The sequence below is a fragment of the Malaya genurostris genome, chromosome 2 (genome assembly GCF_030247185.1).
Source record: "Malaya genurostris strain Urasoe2022 chromosome 2, Malgen_1.1, whole genome shotgun sequence".
Lineage (NCBI taxonomy): Eukaryota > Metazoa > Arthropoda > Insecta > Diptera > Culicidae > Malaya > Malaya genurostris.
Genome location: NC_080571.1, coordinates 41,102,160 through 41,110,993, shown reverse-complemented (window position 1 = coordinate 41,110,993; position 8,834 = coordinate 41,102,160). Strand labels below are relative to the sequence as shown.

At 36.5% G+C, this 8,834-nt stretch overlaps 1 protein-coding gene across 3 annotated transcripts in view; it reads left to right on the top strand.

Moving 5' to 3' along the window:
* Window positions 1-1,445: 1,445 nt before the first annotated feature.
* Window positions 1,446-8,834, top strand: part of LOC131427411 (uncharacterized) — a 281,665-nt gene continuing 274,276 nt past the window's right edge. For all 3 annotated transcript variants that reach the window (XM_058590573.1, XM_058590576.1, XM_058590571.1), the window contains exon 1: window positions 1,446-1,724. The gene's annotated coding sequence lies outside the window, so the exon portion shown is untranslated. The remainder of the gene's footprint in view (window positions 1,725-8,834) is intronic.

The window sequence follows — 8,834 nt, the reverse complement described above, 5'->3', positions numbered from 1 at the left end:
TACTTTAAAACATTCTTGGTAGCCGGCTACCCAGAGCAATAAACACATGATAACATTATTAAAACATTTACTAACAAAGTATCCTCTCCTGTGATGCATGTGGGAATGCAGAGGATTCCTCGGTTCTTAGTAGCAACATGCATCGAACTAACAATCCTTTCCCTCCCAAGTAGATCTGCATTCGGACGTGGCCGGCGTCGGTATTGATCAGCATGCATGGTTCAATACAGTTTGCACAGTGTGAAACAATGTGTTATTCCCAAACATGTTACTTCAAAAAATCATTTTGCAATCTCAATTGGTCCAGATCAATAACGGAGTAGCAACACACGGGCGGTCTCTAATGCTAATGCTAATGCTAATGCCATCAGTAGTGGTCTGAAACCGAAAATCGAGTCAGACCCTTGGCGAAAAATCGGTGCGAACGGAGTGTTGGTGTAATATCAAACTTTCAAATGAATGTTGCTGTTATTTTCTTTACACTCTTTACACAGTTGCTACCGACGAGCCGGGGAGAAAACTTTTCTAAATTGGTACCGGTAATCCACAGTTCTACGTTTTTTGAATCAGTGAACATTTTAACATTCCGATTTTTTGATGTTTCATTAGATTCCGATTATTTCTTCAATGTATATGATAATATTCAACAATTCATGAATAATTTTGTTTAAAATCCTAATAAGAAATGGTGAAGAATATAAAATAAAATAATGATTTACACAAAATCGATACATTGGCATTAGCTTCATCAAGAAATATTATAATATCATTTATGAAAAAGATATAGCATTTTGAAATATAATTCGTTTGAAATTTTAATGCAAATCAATGAAAAGTTCCTTGAGGTTAAAAACCATAATGCAAAATAATGAATTTCGCTAGCTTTTTTTGTCTGAGTGCAGATCATCCGGAATTTCCTTCCTAACAGAGGTAAGTATAACAGTACAATTGATTGACTAATCCTGAGTTTTCAACAAACTTTTCGCTTTTTATGGCGCAGACCTTTGGCCCTAAACAGCTTCAACAAACTTATTCGATGTATCTAATTAAAAGATCTGTCATCACTGATCATCGGCATCTTCTCAAATTCGAACACTTGCCTCGTCGAACTTGAACGCAGAGCCCGAATGAATTGAAACCCATCCGGCCACATATGTTGATCGGCTGCACACACACCCATACGCGCACTCGGACATTCATTCATTCATCGGGGAAGCACTTTCGTTGGGAGCGCAGCTGCAGCTTAACCGAACCAAACAAACCAAACCACTCACGTAAGCTGGCTGCTGGCGAGTGGCGTTGTGTTGTGTATGCTTGTTCATTCCTGGAGGGTTCATCGCCGCGCAGGCCAAAGCAAAACTTGTTCATTTCTGGAGGGTTCATCGCCGCGCAGGCCAAAGCAAAAGCTTCACTGCAAAGTTTTCATTCAGTTTCGTTTCAACCGCCGTGCTGCAAATTGCGTGATTTTTCGAGTGGGTTTAATCTGCGCGTTCTGTTTGGAGTGTTATTTTTTGTGTGGTCAAGTTTCAGTTATTCGAGACAATTATTTGTCAGTGCCTTAGACAAACTGTGTTGTGCAACTTTCCGGCGGATTGTGATTTTGTGTCGAGATTTGTGTATTCTGTTACGTTTTTTTCTATCGTGAAAAAAATCGGACGTCTGCAGAGTGCGAATTTTACCTTCAAAACAGTGTTAAAACAAACTTTTACGTCTGGTTAATACAGGTGATTATTCTGTTCTTGGTTTTGTGTATATTTTTCGGCATGGAAAAGAATAACATGCCAACGAACATGGCCATTTGTATTCGGGTAAACTTTGTGTTAGTTTGCATTCCTTCGAAGATCTGCAATTACTGACTGACTGAGTGACAGCTGTTGCTTCCTTCGTTGCCCCAAAGTGGCCTGACATAAATAATAGAATTTATCGTTGGTAGTAGTTTTTCTGATTGGAATATGATACCATACTGACATCATAGCACATGAGACAACGATGGAATTCATGTATAGCGAAAGCTTCGTGTAGGTTCAGCATGACACTGGTTCAACGGGATCAACGCATAAATTGGCAGATATCTGTATATAATTAAGATTCCATACGTTTACCAATAAAAATTTGACCGATAAGGGATCTTTGAAAAATTACGTTCCTAAGTTTCAACTTCCCGGCTAGCTCTATTGATAGAACAGTTCCCATCGATTGGAGAAAGTTTAGCGGTTATAATAATGTTTGTCCAAACTGTGTTTCGTTGGGTAATGATAAAGATTAAACTAAGTTGATTATTGATTTCCATGATTTAACAGACATTAAAAAACCAATAAAATGTGTATAATACTGAAACCATACTGAAATAAAATATTGTTCAAAAATGTCCAATACATAATTAGATTGAGATTGTTATTTCTTCTTGCAATAAGAAGCCTTTGGAAGCAATAATCAATGCGAAACCGTTTCGGCAAAAAAAGGATTAATGACACTCTTTTTCGATTGTTAGTTCAAAACAGCAACAATTCCGAACAATGCTATTGTGTTCAAAATTGCTTTTTGACACGCGAAACAAGAACAAAAATAAGAGTTCAACTCGTGTATGCTTCGTGTTTACAAACAATATTGTAGGAAGCATGTGATAAATGGAAGCATCGCTAAATGGACCGTAAACATCGACTGTGAACTAAATTCAGTAGCATTCGTGCACGATATGCTAATTGGGTTGAAACCAGGAATGGGAGAATTTCCGCAAAAAAATAGGATCCGTCGTCGATTAAAACAAAGAAGATTTACTTATTGATATTCAGCTTGTTTCGGTAATATTGAAAATATTCATTATGAAATCTAGCTTTATAAGGATTACAAAGGATTTCAATTTGGTGATTTGTTAATTGCTCGACGAAGGCTCGTGATAATTGTTACCACCGTGTTTTTATTTTGTTGGACCCAACCGATGGTTCTGGTAGTCCTTGGAAAAGAGACAATTTGTATTAATTCTCATCGATTTGTGTGTAAAACTCGTTACAAATTCCGTTAAAAAATTATGGTAGATTATTAGAATATTCATTGTCTGTAATTCTAATAAAATTCAAACAGAAGTGCTTCCATTTTTCATCAAAAATAGAGTAGTTTAAAACGGGTATTTCATATTTTTCATCCAATTTGCTTATTATATTGTTCCACAGCAAAGTGGTACAGCGAATCCCATGATTTGCTACGGAAAAATCAACAAAATATTGTGTTTTTCGAACTGATGAGATGCTGGATCCAACATTTAAGTGCTCGACCTCAAATGCATTCAATGTGTAGGTCACATCGATGTATGATTTTTCGGATGTTTTGCTAGGAAGTCAAAAATTATTTCGACTACTAATGTTTACCGACTTTGTGACCTAATGACGCCGAAATCTCACGTCAATTTAAAAAAAAAATTAAACGTATTTAAGATAAGAACTGTTCAAATTAACACGGTTGTTGTCTTCCTGTAAGACAAAGAATAGAGGATCTCAATGTCAAACAACAATATTTTTAATCAAAACAAGTATATAATATAATTCTTGTTTGTTTCGTTGCTAATTGAAATCATAATCAATTCTTAGTATCAGAAGATTCGCGAAACATTTGAGCTAAGAGTTGATTTTTGCCGTCCAAAAACTTTTCCTGATCAACTTTTACTGATATTTTCTGATGTTCTGAAACCTCAAAATAATAGAAAATGAAATTCAAAAGAAATACATACATTTAAGGTGTTATTCTGAATGTACGACAACTCAGGATTGTGGTGCGTTTACGTGTTGTTGAGGACAAGCTCATTTGGTTATTCACAGTGAACTTATTTATAGAATGAGGCAACGTTTAAAAAAAAAATAGTTCGATCGAAAAATCTCCATAGTTCCACCATTAGTAGTGCCCGAAAGCATCACTAGATGCTTTCGTTTTACACGAAGGTAAAATAGCTTCAATCTTTCAGTAGCCATGTTTTGTCAATGTTGTTTATAAATATTGTAAGGTTTGCTAACTGAAAATTCGGATAATAAATCCTATGAGGGTGAATTCATTGAAAATATTCGAATACATAACATTTTTTTGACAAAATAGTTCCTATTGTTGTATCGATTCCGATTTTCATGATTATTATTTGGCATCCCTTGAAATCATGATTCTAATCTCTAACCTTATACAATCATGTGGCAATGAAACAAGTTTTCTATGAGAGATATTATAATTGCGAATAAGGTTTTTCTTTCTAATTCAATCTCAGTTCTTTCCATGACTTTTGTTTTGATTTTGTTTACCCAAGTTTTAGGTTAAGGTTTAGGACCGACTGGAAAATTACAGATTATATGAAAATAAGAAATACAAACCTGCTAACAATATCCCGGAAACGTGACACGAGCTCGAAACTGATTCAGCAGGCAACCCGATCAAGCAGAGCTCCGTATATGGTCAACTATGTACGGCCAATGTGGCTTAAATTTCAGTCTCTTCCCGGTCCTTGTCTTCATTCCGCACGCAAACACCAATCAATTCATTTTCTTTTACCAATGGAATTTTTCCTCTATTCTTTCTGTGAGCAAAGAGTTGATGGGCCGGGGTTCAATGGGAGATTGATAGTATCTATTATCTTTCTACTGACAGGACCAACTTAGAGGCAGTGTGGTATCCGGTGGCAAAATAAAATGTAGCCACCGGGTTCCTGCTTCCATGTCGTAAAAGGCTACAATCGCAGGAGTTTCTTCTCTCGTGATTATATTTCTTCTATACTTCTATTTCTTCGAGCTTTTAAAAATAGTCTAATCTGGAAAAAACATTTCTCATCTTTTATGTTATCTCTCGTTCTTCAAAACTATACGTTGTGGTGAGCTCAATTCATATGTGTTTTTCGTCGCTTATTTTTATGTGGAGATTCGTTAGCGAAACTTTAAATGAAAGTGTTCTGCTTGGTTATTTGCAGTTTTCTTTATTTCATACGTTTCTTTTACTAACTTACATTTTGAATTTAGTTTTCCAATACATGTTCCAAGCCAGCTAGATGGTGGTGAGCACAGTTTGTCCGCGGTCTTTGTCTCTCTTTTGAACGTGACAATTCGTCAGCAAAAGAATTGTTTCACTAGAACAATAAGCGAAATTTTTTTGATGTTGCACACTTATCTCTTTTCTAAATATGCTGTTTTAATGCTTTATTTAGTATTTGTATGAACAACTAGAAATCTGTCCGGGAATGGCCAAGTCTGAATGTTTTTTGTTTCAGACGTCCTGGTTGGTTTAGACATTTCTAGTTGAATTAGTTGAACTGTTTAGGTATCTATTGTAATAGCCAGATATGAGATAGAAGATCATGACAAATTCAAAATTTATTTTGAAATTTTTAGTATAAGATAAGATAAGAGCACAATGGAATGCAAAAATAGTCAAATATGAATTCAAAAAAGCCAAAACCCCCCACCCCCCTCACCCATCGTTCTTCAATTTTCGTTGTAATTTTTGGTAAAAAGGCAAACGACCAGCAGCTGGATGACGTAATCGTTATTGTTTGAAGCAAAACTCGCCCTGCGAACGTGATTTCGTTTGTAGTTTTTTCAAAACAGTCCTACGATCCTAACAGCTGATTATTTCGCATATTTCATTGAAAGAAAAAAACAATGTACTGCTCGGGATTCATTTCTGGCTTTCAGAAGGGCCAAGTTGTAGAAATCTGCGATATTAAATTATGTTCGAAGCATTTTTCTCGAATGCCTAGCTGTCAAATGCTGATTTTATTTGCACTCGTTTGGTGCGAAGTTCGCACTGCGAAGAGTGCACAAAGCTAATCAAATTATTCTAGATTTGCACTAAACTGATGAATTTTACCTCCGATTTGCAGAGAAGTAATGCTAATAATTCTTTAGATAACAGTAAGTAAGACAAAGATGAAATGTCGCTTATTACATCAAAACAGTCTGCTCGGGTACGAGAACGGCGTCATGAGTTTTCTTTTTTGATACTCGTTGATATCAAACATTTATGAAAACTTTAATTTTGAAATATTTGTGATTATTTAATACAACTGATGATCATATTTCCGATGGCATGTAGCAAAAATTATGTTGATACGTTAGATACAACAAGAGATATTCACGATCAAAAACTTATCGCTCTCTCAGAGGATAAATTTTGAAATGGTGCCCCATAGTAAAGTAAGTCGTATTCACAACAAAAGGTTCGGTCCCGTCATAGTACATTTTAATATTTGACCTGTCGGCACTGTGCGAAATCCATTCTAAAATGATACAAGGTAAAGTGTGTTTTTAAGAGCTTGCGAATTTGAAATTTAAATAAAACACATGACAAATTTATGAATCGATAAATTGTCATTTTCTTCGACACTGGCCTGAACAACAGCACTATTTTCTTCTGTACGCACTCTTCTCATTCTTGTTCGATGGCTTGGCATCCAAAAGAGTAAATGTTAACCGAAATTTGGTAAGTTCGTTCTTAGAATGCTTGTATGGAAAGTGCTACCCCATCCGCCGTATTGCCCAGACATTGCCGTATTGCCGCCGTATTGCCCAGACAATTGGTCGATGAAATGCGTTGATGGCAGAATGAGATGATGAGAAATGACTTATAAATTCAAGTAATATAATATCATAGCATATCGCAACATATCATTTCATTCATTCTATTATTTATTATATATTTTATTGTACTATATTATATTGTTTTTTATTATTATTTTCATTACTATATTTATTGTTATTATTATTAATTTGTCATCAATAATAATAACATATATTATTTTCATAGATGTGGATATTATTATTGTTATTAGAAGAGAAATATTCTACTTCCTGCAGTATTGCGAAGGTAGAAGAGCATAACTGACACTCTACATAAACTGTTATTTTATATGTTGTTTTATAATATATTATATTATATTATTTTGTAATGTATTATATCATTTTATGTTATATTAATTTCATTACACTATGTTTCATTGTATTTATCAATATAAAACATTTATCACGGGGACGTAAAGGGGAGGGAGCATCAGGGCATCGGACGAATTGATGACTGGACGAGGGATTGTGGATAGCCAGCCCAAGTCACTTGAAGGAAACTAGTTTCCTTCTGAAGGTTTGAAATGAGTCTGACGCGCCCTTCTCAAACAAACCATCAGGTGGGTTCAAGCATGTATAGCGATATGCTTCATCCATGCACTGGATATTATGGTTGGAAGAGCATCTTTTATTCCCGCGGAATACGAGTAAGTGACTCTACTTACATATCCGCCCAACCCTTTTTGTTCGCTTTTCGGTAACAGCTTTAGTAAGAAGGTGAATGGATGAGTCATATCGGGGCTACTGTAAGTCTACCCGCATCCACTGGCAAGTCCTTGAACTGATGGTGGCTTCACTTCACATCACATCACATCACATCAATCTCTCCAAAATATTGGCCGGAAACTCACGAATAAATGCTTCAATATTGCTGGTTTATCCTTGCAAACGTGAGCCTAAACATGGATTAGTCCAAAGGCGATAAGTCACACGATCTAGGCGGCCAATTGGCGGGCCAAAACGTGAGATAAGCTGTTGACCAAAGGCGGTTCTGAATTTGGTCATTGTTTCGCGTGCCGTGTGGGATGTGGCACCGTTTTGTTAAAACCTCATATCAGGCAAGTTCAATTTTTCCATTTTGGGCAGCAAAAAGTCGTCGATCACCACACGGTACCGCTCGCTATTCACAGTAACGGCCTACAATCCACATCAAACAGTGACTTTTTTGGGATGCATTGGTAGCTCGTAATGATGATGATGGTCCCGCCTCATACCCCTACAAAGGTGTGAGCTGGACGATTTATCTAAATGTTAATAAATATTGCATAACATATTTTAAATATTATTATAATATTAGACTACAACAACAGAATATTATTCTCAACATTTGCTACTTAGTCATTGTAGACTAGCTGGCGCACCTTCTTGCGAACGTTCCTCATTAAATTCCGTACAGACTTCTTGGTGACAAGTTTTGACACTTTTTTACAATCTTTTTCGAGCTGTTGAATGGTTTCGGCTGCCGAGACATGTTTCCTAAGATGTGCCTTCGTCAATGCCCAAAATTCCTTAACTGGTCGAAGTTCTGGGCAATTTGGTGGATTCATGTCTTCTGGGACGAAAGTGACATTTTTGGTAGTATACCATTCTACCGTTGATTTCGAGTAGTGGCAAGAAGCAAGATCTAGCCAGAAGACAACAGGATCCTTGTGGCTTAGAATCATGGGTAAAAGTCGTTTTTGTAAACATTCCTTGATGTACATTTCGCTGTTCATTAAAGCAGTGATGATGAAGGGTTTCGAAATCTTACCGCAGCTACAAATTGCTTGCCAGACCTTAGCTTTCTTACCAATTTTTTCGACTTCAATCGATGTCTCGGACTGGTTTAACACTTGCCCTTCTCGCATAATATTGTGGTCCCGGCAAGGATTCGTAATCGAGTTTCACGTAGGTTTCGTCGTCCATGATTATGCAGTTCAAATTTCCAGCAAGAATCGTATTGTATAGCTTTCGAACCCTCGGCCTGATCGATGTTTCTTGTTTCGGACTACGTTTTGGTTGTTTCTACTTTTTATAGGTTCGAAGATTCAAACGTTCTTTAGCACGGAGAACATTTGACTTCGAAGTGCCCACTTTTTGGCCGCATCCCGAACTGAAACCTCCTTCTTTTGCTCGAACGCCTTCAGTATACGTTTATCTTATTGAGGGTTAGCAGGACCTTTTTTACGACCCGTTTTGGTTTATCCTCAAAGGTTTTTTCACTTACTCCTTTCATTTTTGCTATCTTTCTCAGTGACGGTCCGCGTTCTA